Source organism: Agelaius tricolor, unplaced genomic scaffold (assembly GCF_023055355.1).
Source record: "Agelaius tricolor isolate 1412-34295 unplaced genomic scaffold, bAgeTri1.0.p SCAF_13, whole genome shotgun sequence".
Classification (NCBI taxonomy): domain Eukaryota; kingdom Metazoa; phylum Chordata; class Aves; order Passeriformes; family Icteridae; genus Agelaius; species Agelaius tricolor.
Window position 1 is genome coordinate 11,445,675 of NW_027269273.1, and position 9,705 is coordinate 11,455,379.

Below are 9,705 nucleotides of genomic sequence, written 5' to 3' on the forward strand. Positions count from 1 at the left end.
AGGAAAGACACATGGCCTGGCTGAGTGAGGGGAGTTTTCAGCCACAGCTGCACTGTATCTTGAAAGGTGCTAATTTGAACACTACAAAAAGGTATCTCTCACCCTCACACATTCCAGCTAAATCACCCTTCTCTCCCTTATTAGTCAGCTACTTGTTTCTATCTCCTCTTACTGTTTTGCTAAAATTGTTCTAAGAGAGTGTACCTGCTAGGACAGGGCAGCTGGAGGTGGCTGACTGTCACACATCTGACTTGAACTACAGGTACAATGGATGAGTGGAAGAGGGAGAGCCACTGGGGCCAGGGACAGTGTCATTGTCCCTGTGGCACTGGCTGTGGCCATCACTCACTGACCAGCAGCAGGCTGCCTTATTGACAAGGGCTTGAGCTGGGCTGGCAGGGCTGCAGAGTACAAGCACTGTCTCCTCAGTGGGTGCTCAAGGACATGTGGGGCTGCAAGTGGCTCTGAACACACTGACCCCATGTCAGCCAGCAGGTGAGTGAGTGGCTGCCCCCTCTCAGCAGCACTGGGACAAACATCACTCCCAAAAGGAACCTTCTGCAAGGGCAAATCAAAGGGGAACTGCTGAAGGGCACCTGTAACACACACGAATCAGCAGTAATTTTCAGAAATGGTTTCTGATAGTATTTCCCCTTCTCCCTGGTTTTCTTCCCAGGATGGACATGCCATATTTTCTGAAAACACCTCACCTTGGAAGAACTTCTTACTACGGGCAAGCAGCCACTGCATCTTTAGATCTTTTGGCCCTGGTTCCTGATGCTGTCTGATGCTCTGTCCTCCTTCCCCTCTGCTCTTGTGGCTCAGTGGGAGGGGGGGTTTACCAGTCCTTTCCTCTGAGACCTGTGTGGTAGCAGAACAGACAAGCATCACAGCCCCAGAGACTGCCCACACCTTTGTTTCTGTGACCACCTGCATGGAGGCTCTGTCTCCCTGACTCTTCCTCTGTCTGCTCTGCCTTTCCTGGACAAGCTGCATGTGGCCTCCTCAGTGTGCCCCCCCCCCACCCCAACATGTGATGCTCAACACAGAACCTGGATGTACAAACATAGCACATACTTTTTTTTATACATATGCTTCATTTGTTCAGCCTGTTTGATTCACACACATTGATTCATGCATTTACTTTCCTTGGAGATATTAATACCAGCTCATACATACAGAATGAGAGAAGAAGTAGCAATAGCATCGAAATTGGCCTGTAACAGATGTTAGTGAAGATAGTTATGATGTCTGCCTGGCATACATCTTTGTTTCTTGGGTGATGTGAGTGGTGAGAGAAATAGAGGAGAAGGAGAGAGAAGGATTGTAAACCTGAGGTGTATGTCTGGAAATGAAACAATTTTGTACATTCGTTGCTTCTGTCTGGAGAGGAGCCATCTTAAAACTATGAATTACACTGTGAACCTGAGGAGAAAAAGCTATACCTTTGATTTCTTGCAGAAACGTGTTGGGGTTTTTCTACAGTGAGCAGAAAGCACAGTGTGCTTTCAAAAGTAACTGGCCTCAGTTACAAATGGAACCAACTGTTAGAGTCCAGCTGGAGCCTGGTGCTATGAGGCAAGAGGCTCAGTGAAAACCTAGTTTGTATCTTCAATGAAAATAGTGAATTTTAGACAAATGCACAAGTATTTTCCTTTGCTATTTGTGAAAGGATATTTGCATATTACCAAGGAAAGCACTTATACTTACTAGACATGAGAGACGCAGTAAATGAATGACTGGTTGTCAAAAATCAAAAGTGATGGCTGGAATCACTGGAATATGGAATTTCTTTCTCTTTTTTCCTTACCCCTTGGCTGCCCTTACTTCTGCAGTTCTCAAATCCAGCATAATGGGATAACACCACAAACAGGTGCCTGGTATCTACATTGCAAAGATATTTTTGCTCTGTAAGTTTAATTATGAATGGCCAATATATGTAAGTCTTGAGGGCAAGGTTTTTCTTCAATGTAATTTTGCATCCTATTTAAAAAATGAAGTATTACAGTGGGAATAAGCATATTCATGATTCATGAAAACTTTGGGCACATATTCAGTAGAACACTTCCTAGATTTGGGCTATATGCCCCTCCCTGTTCAAAGTGTGTCTGTTCAGAGATATGCTTCAAGATCATAAAATCCATAAGGAATTAAAAATCTGCCAAAATACTTACCTAAGAAGGCATTCTTTGGAAGTATTGTGCTGAGGACTCTCAAAATAAAAATGTTTGGCTGTCACTTATTGAGGTATTTGCAGTTTCACATCCCTCAAAACAATCCACAAGATGTCCCACTAAGGTCTGTACCTTTTGGAGCCAGACTTTAGCAACCAAGTGTTTAAGAACATTATTAACATAAATGACACATCTCAGAGGAATCAAAGGCATCTCAAATATTAAAAATTGCTGACAGGATACAGGCATCAATAGGTGCTTAAGAGCTTTGCTGTGTCTGAGTGTGAGGAATTGTGTTGCTAACCAAGCAGAGGAAGTTTGTTTTTATAGCAATTTGCTTGGAAATGGTCTGTTTAAATAGAGTTCCTGGGCTGAATCAGTAAATACTTTAAGAGGGTACTTATTCTGCTTTTAACACCCAGGAATTTCAGCATTTGAACAGGCATTTTACAAACTGCAGCCATTACTTTAGCTCAGAGCATGCAGCTCAGTACACTGACATGGAGATAACGTGCCACTCACATGAGCAGCTCCATCACTTCCCTGCATTTCCAAAGGCATCCCCAGCTGAAGCACATCATCATGCTGTGCTCATGAGTTAATAATCAGAGCTAGATTTGAAGGAGTCGCTCCCATTTAGGCACAGCCTGGAGCATTTCTTCAAAAATTCATTATAAGGATCTGCATGTCATTTTCCATGTGCTTTGAATCAAGGCTTGCACACATCTGAGCTCATCCCAGATCAGGGTCAAATAATCTTGAGATGCTGACATTATAACCCTGGACACACTGCACAAGTACCTTAGTAATTCCTTGTTCATATTTTCACATATATAGATTTCTATTCACATCCCTAGTGACAGTGTATACATAGGGCTAGATAGATTGTCAGACTCACCTGAGAGGATGTGATTTATGTTGGTATGTGTCTCTAGACATACCACAGTCAAGACAGCCACAATACACAGAGTGCTACCATACAATTTCAGAAGGCTTCAGCCCAAACAGAGTAGCACCTTACCTCATCAGAGGGCTTCAGGCATCTGCCCATACAGAGCAACATCATTCCACTAAAGAAAGCTGCAAGCATCTGCCCTTCTGGCTCTTTAGCCCAACCTTTTATCCCCTCCTGTTGATGCACTGCACCTGTGTGCCCTCTGCTCCCTTTGGTGATGGGTCAGTGCCCCTGGGCACTCCATGGCTCATTGCTGTCAATGCTGCTCACCTGCTTCTCACAGCTGCACCCACTGGGGATGAGGCTCCCACAGCCCCACCCCATTGACACAAACTGCCTAAAGGTGTGGATTGCCTTCCTCCAAATCAACAGTAGTTCCCAAGACATTACACATATTAATCTCAAAAAGATGCTGCTCCTCTCCCTGGGGAATGCTGTTTTCCATACTGCTTCACATGGTAAACCCCACTGTCTGTTCCAAGCAGGAAAGAATCTCAAGGAAGAGAGTGACAACTGATCCATGATAGACTTGCTGGATTATTTTCTTTTTTTTTCATGGCTTGTCCCCACAGTGGATGCTACCAACTTAAATTTAATTCAGTATTCTAATTTTCATTCTCTTAGTTACACATAGATGGTAAATAAATGCTTCCCAGGGAATCAAGTGAGTCTACTGAGACTTGAACAACACCTGTTGCTAAATATAGATAAATAGTAACTCAAAACTGATATAGGTAGAAAAAATATAGTGGCAAGATAACTACATAACAAACCAGATCTTAAATCACATTGTATCTTTAGTTGTCTTGGACTGCATTAAGGGACGAGTTTGGAGACAGAATGTTTCTCTCTTTTCCTGTTCTACCTCCCACAATTCTCTATATTGGTGACTGACCCTTCAAAACTTGGAATTTATAGTAACAGCTGTGTGGCAGATAATCACTTGAAGAGGAAATGGAGGCTGGCAAATTTTCTAGAACAACAAAGGTAAAAAGATTTCCAGGTCAGCACACTCATGAGATCCTTATATTAACTGGGAATCTTGGAAAAGAGAAAATCCAAAGTGGAGTCTTGCTGGGGTTTCTGATGAAAGGGAATTAATTTAAAAAAATCATGTAGTGTTTACATTTAACATTACTTAGCTAAGAACCCCTTTACAGACACTCTTTTCTGGTGTTGCCTTGCAAGGATATTATGGTTGCTATTGGAAGAATTCAGGTAAAATTCTGCTGTTCAGTGTATTGCTGTTGATAATTGCTGCTTTATTTATAAAGAATAATTATCTCAGTGTGCAAATATATTCAACATGGACCTCTCTCACTCCTCCTATTCATACTCCTTAGTGTCAAATACAGCTTTCTAACTCTCCCTGTTACAGAGCACTCCAGTTTCCTCTTTTTAAATTTGATTTTGGCAAGCTGACTGTACTAAAAACTCATGTTCCTTTTGATGTTGTACACTCTACAAAATGGACCATTCAATAACGTTTGGGTTTAGAAGGTTTCACAGTCTGCACAAAGTAATCCAGACAGAACAAAGAAGTAACCATCCAGAATTCTGATGACACACTCCTGAGTGGATTTTCCCCTGTGGGGAGGTTCATATTTCATACAAATTCAGAGGTTCCAGTAGTACTTGAGGTATCAGCAAATCAGAACTATGCCAAAAATCAATCAATTTCACTGTGAGTAACAACAGAACTTGAAGCAGCTCCCATAAGGCAGAGAAATTGAAGGAAAAACCAGGGGAGTGAGATAATGTTAATTGGATCCTTGACATGTTACCATTTCCTGCTGAGCCAAGTTTCAGATAAGACATTTGAATGTGGATAAAATGTGATAAGCTAGTTTTGGATGAGTTATACAGAAATTACATTTCCTCATCTATCTACATATCATTACACTTTACCATTAAAAACACTTGGTCTAGATGTATCCACAATTTAAATATTTGAGAGCTTACTACAGACTGAAGTGTTACATAGCCTCAGATTTCTCACCTCTACCACAAGCTTCTTGAGGAACCTGAAGGAGCTGTTAAAAGCTAGAGTGAGTTGTGTCAGTGTGTGAAGACATCTATGTACCATATTAAATACAGCTCTGAAGTTCATCTCCTACCTAGAGAAATTCAGCGATGAGAGGGAGGGGGACCTCATGAGAAATCATTCAGAGGATCAGATGCTGGATGAGAATCAAAGGAATCATCTGCAGATCAGCAAAATCATTTGTAAAAGATAACCGCTTTCTGTGAATACTTATAACTTTGGAGAAACACTAAATGCATTATAAATCAATGAGGATTTCTTTTCTGAACAGTAATGATAATGAAGCTCAGGGTGGGATTGCTTTGTAACTCACCTTAGCCTGTAAAGAATGGGCCTGGTGAGCTCTTATGCTCAAACTCTTTAGAAATGAGTCTGTGGATTTGTTGGGGCATGGATCCTAACTAAAGTAGGATTTTGGTTCTTCATGTATGAAAGCAGGAATATCCAATGAATGTTACTTATCCATTACACTGCCTACTGGTTTTAATACGTCAGACTAGAAAAAAATATTTTGAAGGCATCAAGGGCACCTATTATATATTATGGGATATCATCATGTATTAAATCACAGCCTCCTTAAATCTCTTGAAACAAAACTCAAACTCTTTTGTTTGACAAAACCTCTATCTTTTCTCTCTCAACTTGATTATTCCCATTCTCCTCAGATGGCCCAGTGGTAGGGTGAAATAAAATATGATGCAATGACTAGAAGATTGACCCAGACAAGTGAAAAAAATCAAATACAAAGCACTGCTTTTTAAATTATGAGAGTTTTTAAACATTTCCTGCAAGAAGATGCAAAAGAGATTACTTGGTTCTTGGCTTTTCAGCCATCACCAAACTGAATATCATCCTCAAAACTTTGCTGCAACTCGGCCTCAATTCATAAACTTGTTCAGGGCACTGACAGGTGAAACCCTCTGGCCACTCTTAGGTATTAACTCCAGTTTGATACCATATAGTCCCATTTTAGTCTTAAAAACTATTAATATGTTTTCAACCATGTCAAATGCAATAACTCTTCATACAAAGTGGAATCTCTGTTGCCTTTATTCTCTTGGCAGTGGGTACTGCTAGCTGCAATTTGGCTTGGCCAATGAAGAATCTAGAAGAGTGCCATATCAATCCTTTTTAGAGTGCTCTGTGTTAATTCCGAGAGACTGCCCTCTAGCCAGCCCTTGCATTTCGTTTGCTACATCTTGCATATAAATATTTTACTGTGCTCCAGTATAAAAGTTTGATAGAATTTGAACTAAAGAAGCATGGATGAGACAAGGATATTCAAGCTTATCTTTATAAAATAAAAATGGTTTTTATCTTGGCTCTCTTATTCAAGCATATGGGAAGAAAGTGTATTTGGTGCTCTGAGTTTTGCAGGGAGAGAGATTTTATGGTCTCATATTAATCATGAAACACATGCTTGGATATTAAGGGAGATTGTTAAACTGTTCTGAGCCATAACTTTAGAAAGTCATACCTTCAGAGCATCTTTTTACTAAGACTGAAGTGTTTAGAGGGCAAGCTTTTGTATAAAATGATACTAATTTACTAAATGTCTCTGTGATAAGATTTCTCTCATTTCATAGTGAGCAGAACAGTGGAGGGAGATAGAAAAGAAGGTTTAGAAGTAAATTAGTTATGAAATTCTGGGCATTTTGTTGATAGAAAGGAAACAAATTATGAGCTCGTAGGTAGATAAATATACTCCAAGCTTGAAAGTATGGATTACTGAACTGAAAAATTGTATCTTCTTGACTATAATTACATATACCTAAAAATAGAAAAAAGTGTATTTGGAGTGTGGCGTTCCAAGAGTTTGAAAATTAGCTATGAAGAAGTGATGTAATTTGGGACCAATATGTTTCAAGATATCAAAATGTGAGACATGTCAGGATTTTTCTATATAGAAACTGAAAAATGCTGCCCTCCTTGCAGTTACCATCTCTAAAATAGCCAATGCTATAAATAGTAATGCAAGTTTATGTGCTGTCTCTCCCTTTCAGTAGAAGTTTTAATGCATTGGCCTTGACACCATACCCATACTTCTGTCACTTATCTTTGTTTTTCCCATTTCCAGAAACAAGATGTCTCTACTGCAAAATTTGCCCATAATAATCCCTTAAAACATGGTTTATTTTTATCCTAAGAAAGAACTTTAAAAATTCAAGTCACTATACTTCCCAAACTGCTCAATGCTGTTAACATTCTCCTTTTAGCTTTGCATCATATACAATAAGCATTTCATTTGCCTAATGAAAAACATATTTAAACTAATGAGTACACAGTGTTTTTATTTACATATGCAATTAAAATTTACCACTATTAATAGCTGGCAGAGGGGAAGAGAAAGTGTGATTTATTCCAGTAACTGCACACTCTTTCAAGAGGACAGCACTACACAGCCAGATTTAAAATTGTCATCAGTGCAGAAAAAACCAAAATTCTGGGGTCTCCTTGTTGGAATCCAAAATGCAGGGAATTCTCAGAACTTTGGGCCTGTAAGCCAAAGCTTAGAATTAAACACAGGATCTGAGGGATCCTGTGTTTAAACTGCCATTCTTGATCAAAACCTTTTCAAGTGAAAAGAGAAACCACAGCTGAAAAATCCTGACTACAAAAGCATTACCTGCTCGTTGCAGCTGATCCCTTGGTCTGAGCCCTTGGAAAAGGCTTCCAAACTTAGGTGCTAGAAGTGAGAATGTGGATCTATAGTTTAAAGAGAGACACATTAAGTATAGAGTTTTAGAATACAGTACTGTAGGTTTGTGTGTCATAACATGATTGACTAAGAAAGCTTACACTGTAGTATGAGTCCATAAGACAAAATATTTAAGGATTAGGTGAAAAATATAAATATCCTCATTGGTAGTGTTTTATTGGTTAATAAGTCCTTAAAAGGTCTTGTAACTATGGGTCTTGTGACCTTCTGAACCATCCTGTGAAGATGTGAGCTGAACTCGCCCTTCCTGCCTATGTAGAAGATAAGAAAAATAAACGACATTATCTAAAACCTCAGAGGTCTTGTCTCTAACTCATTCAAAATTCCTTCCAAAATCCCCTTATGTCCTGGTCCCTGTGGAAGATGAAGCCATCAGCTCTTTCCCCCTTCTGAGGTGCACTGGAGTTACCCATCCCTGGTAACGTGCCTGGGTTCTCCCAGCTGGAGCCATCCCGTGGTTTATCTGAGAGCAGAGCTGAGGGCACTGGTCACACCGGGCACTCCTCAGAGCCTGGCAGGACCTCAGCTGGTGCTGCTGCTCCGCAGAGCTGCAGGAGAGGAAAAGCACACCAAATGTACAGAGTGAGGCAGGAGAAGCAGGGTCACTTGCTGCAAATTGCTCAGGAGTGAGAAAGCTGGAGATGGGGCTGCTTGCAGCAGGCAGTGGCTATCTGACACTGACACAGAGATGGGCACAGTGAAATGAGATTAATCAAAAGGAGTCAGAGATACAGGGATCTTTAGCCCACCCCATTCTTCTTAGAAACAGAGTTCAAAGACAAGCATCAGACATCAGCTATCACAGCGTGGACAAACATGACAAAGGGTGCTAAATCTTCCACCTTTCTGCTGTTATCTCTCACAGATGTTACAGGGCTTGCCAGGGGAAAGCAGATTTCTGCTCCAAGCTCACCATGTGCAAATATGCTCTTGCTGAACAGTGCTGTTACTGCAGCACATTCTGTTCTGGCAAGTGAGAATTTTATCAGCAGCACTATAAAGGCACTCAAATTCAATAAATCCTTATTGATATACACTAATATGCATTTTTCTAAACATTTTGTGAATGGTGTAATCAGAGAGAGGACATCAAAAATATTAGTAATATATATTAAAATAATCTTAGTGCAGTTTTACAAGCAGCAATAAGTTCTCTTGGATTTGAAACATAGGGTTGAGTTGCCCATTTTTCAATTTAAAGGAGGACATATGAAGAGACAGCAGAGAAAAGATGAAGCTTAAATAACAATACATGTACTGAAAAGTAGGATTTTTTTTTAAACTGCCATTCTTGATCAAAACCTTTTCAAGGGAAAAGAGAAACCACAGCTGAAAAATCCTGACTACAAAAGCATTACCTGCTCGTTGCAGCTGAATGTTGTCTCCCTTGCAGATGGCTGGCTGCAGTCAGTCTGTATTTATGGGATGTGCTCCTGTGTGCAGTGGGAAAAGGGCTGGCAGTGCTGGTACCAGGGCTGATCAAAGTGATCATCACTGCTTTGCTTACACAGACAGACACTCACATGCTGCAATGCAAAACTGCGTGGAAAGGCTGAAAGGATGTGGAAACCCCAAATCATAATGTCTAAAGATGGGCTGTTGCTGCAGTGAGCTTCCCAGGTGGATAGCTTTGAAAAAAGGCTGATACACTGAGAGCTGTACCTGCAGACCTGAGGCAGAGGTGATTAATGACATTAAGGGTAGTTTTGCACTCTCAGTCTCAGTGACCACTAAGCCAGGTAACCACTCCAGACCTTAGCTGGTGCCATGGCACACCCTGGGTCCTCAAACACACTGTGACACTGCTGGGGCT

The 9,705-nt window shown here is 40.6% G+C and overlaps 1 long non-coding RNA gene across 8 annotated transcripts in view; it reads right to left on the bottom strand.

The window, feature by feature from the left end:
* Positions 1-9,705, bottom strand: part of LOC139595497 (uncharacterized) — a 56,816-nt gene that overhangs the window by 16,208 nt on the left and 30,903 nt on the right. For 2 of the 8 annotated variants that reach the window (XR_011681047.1, XR_011681045.1), the window contains exon 2: positions 711-861. This is a non-coding gene — a long non-coding RNA (uncharacterized lncRNA). The other 6 variants (XR_011681042.1, XR_011681041.1, XR_011681043.1 and 3 more) reach the window with 6 other exon arrangements.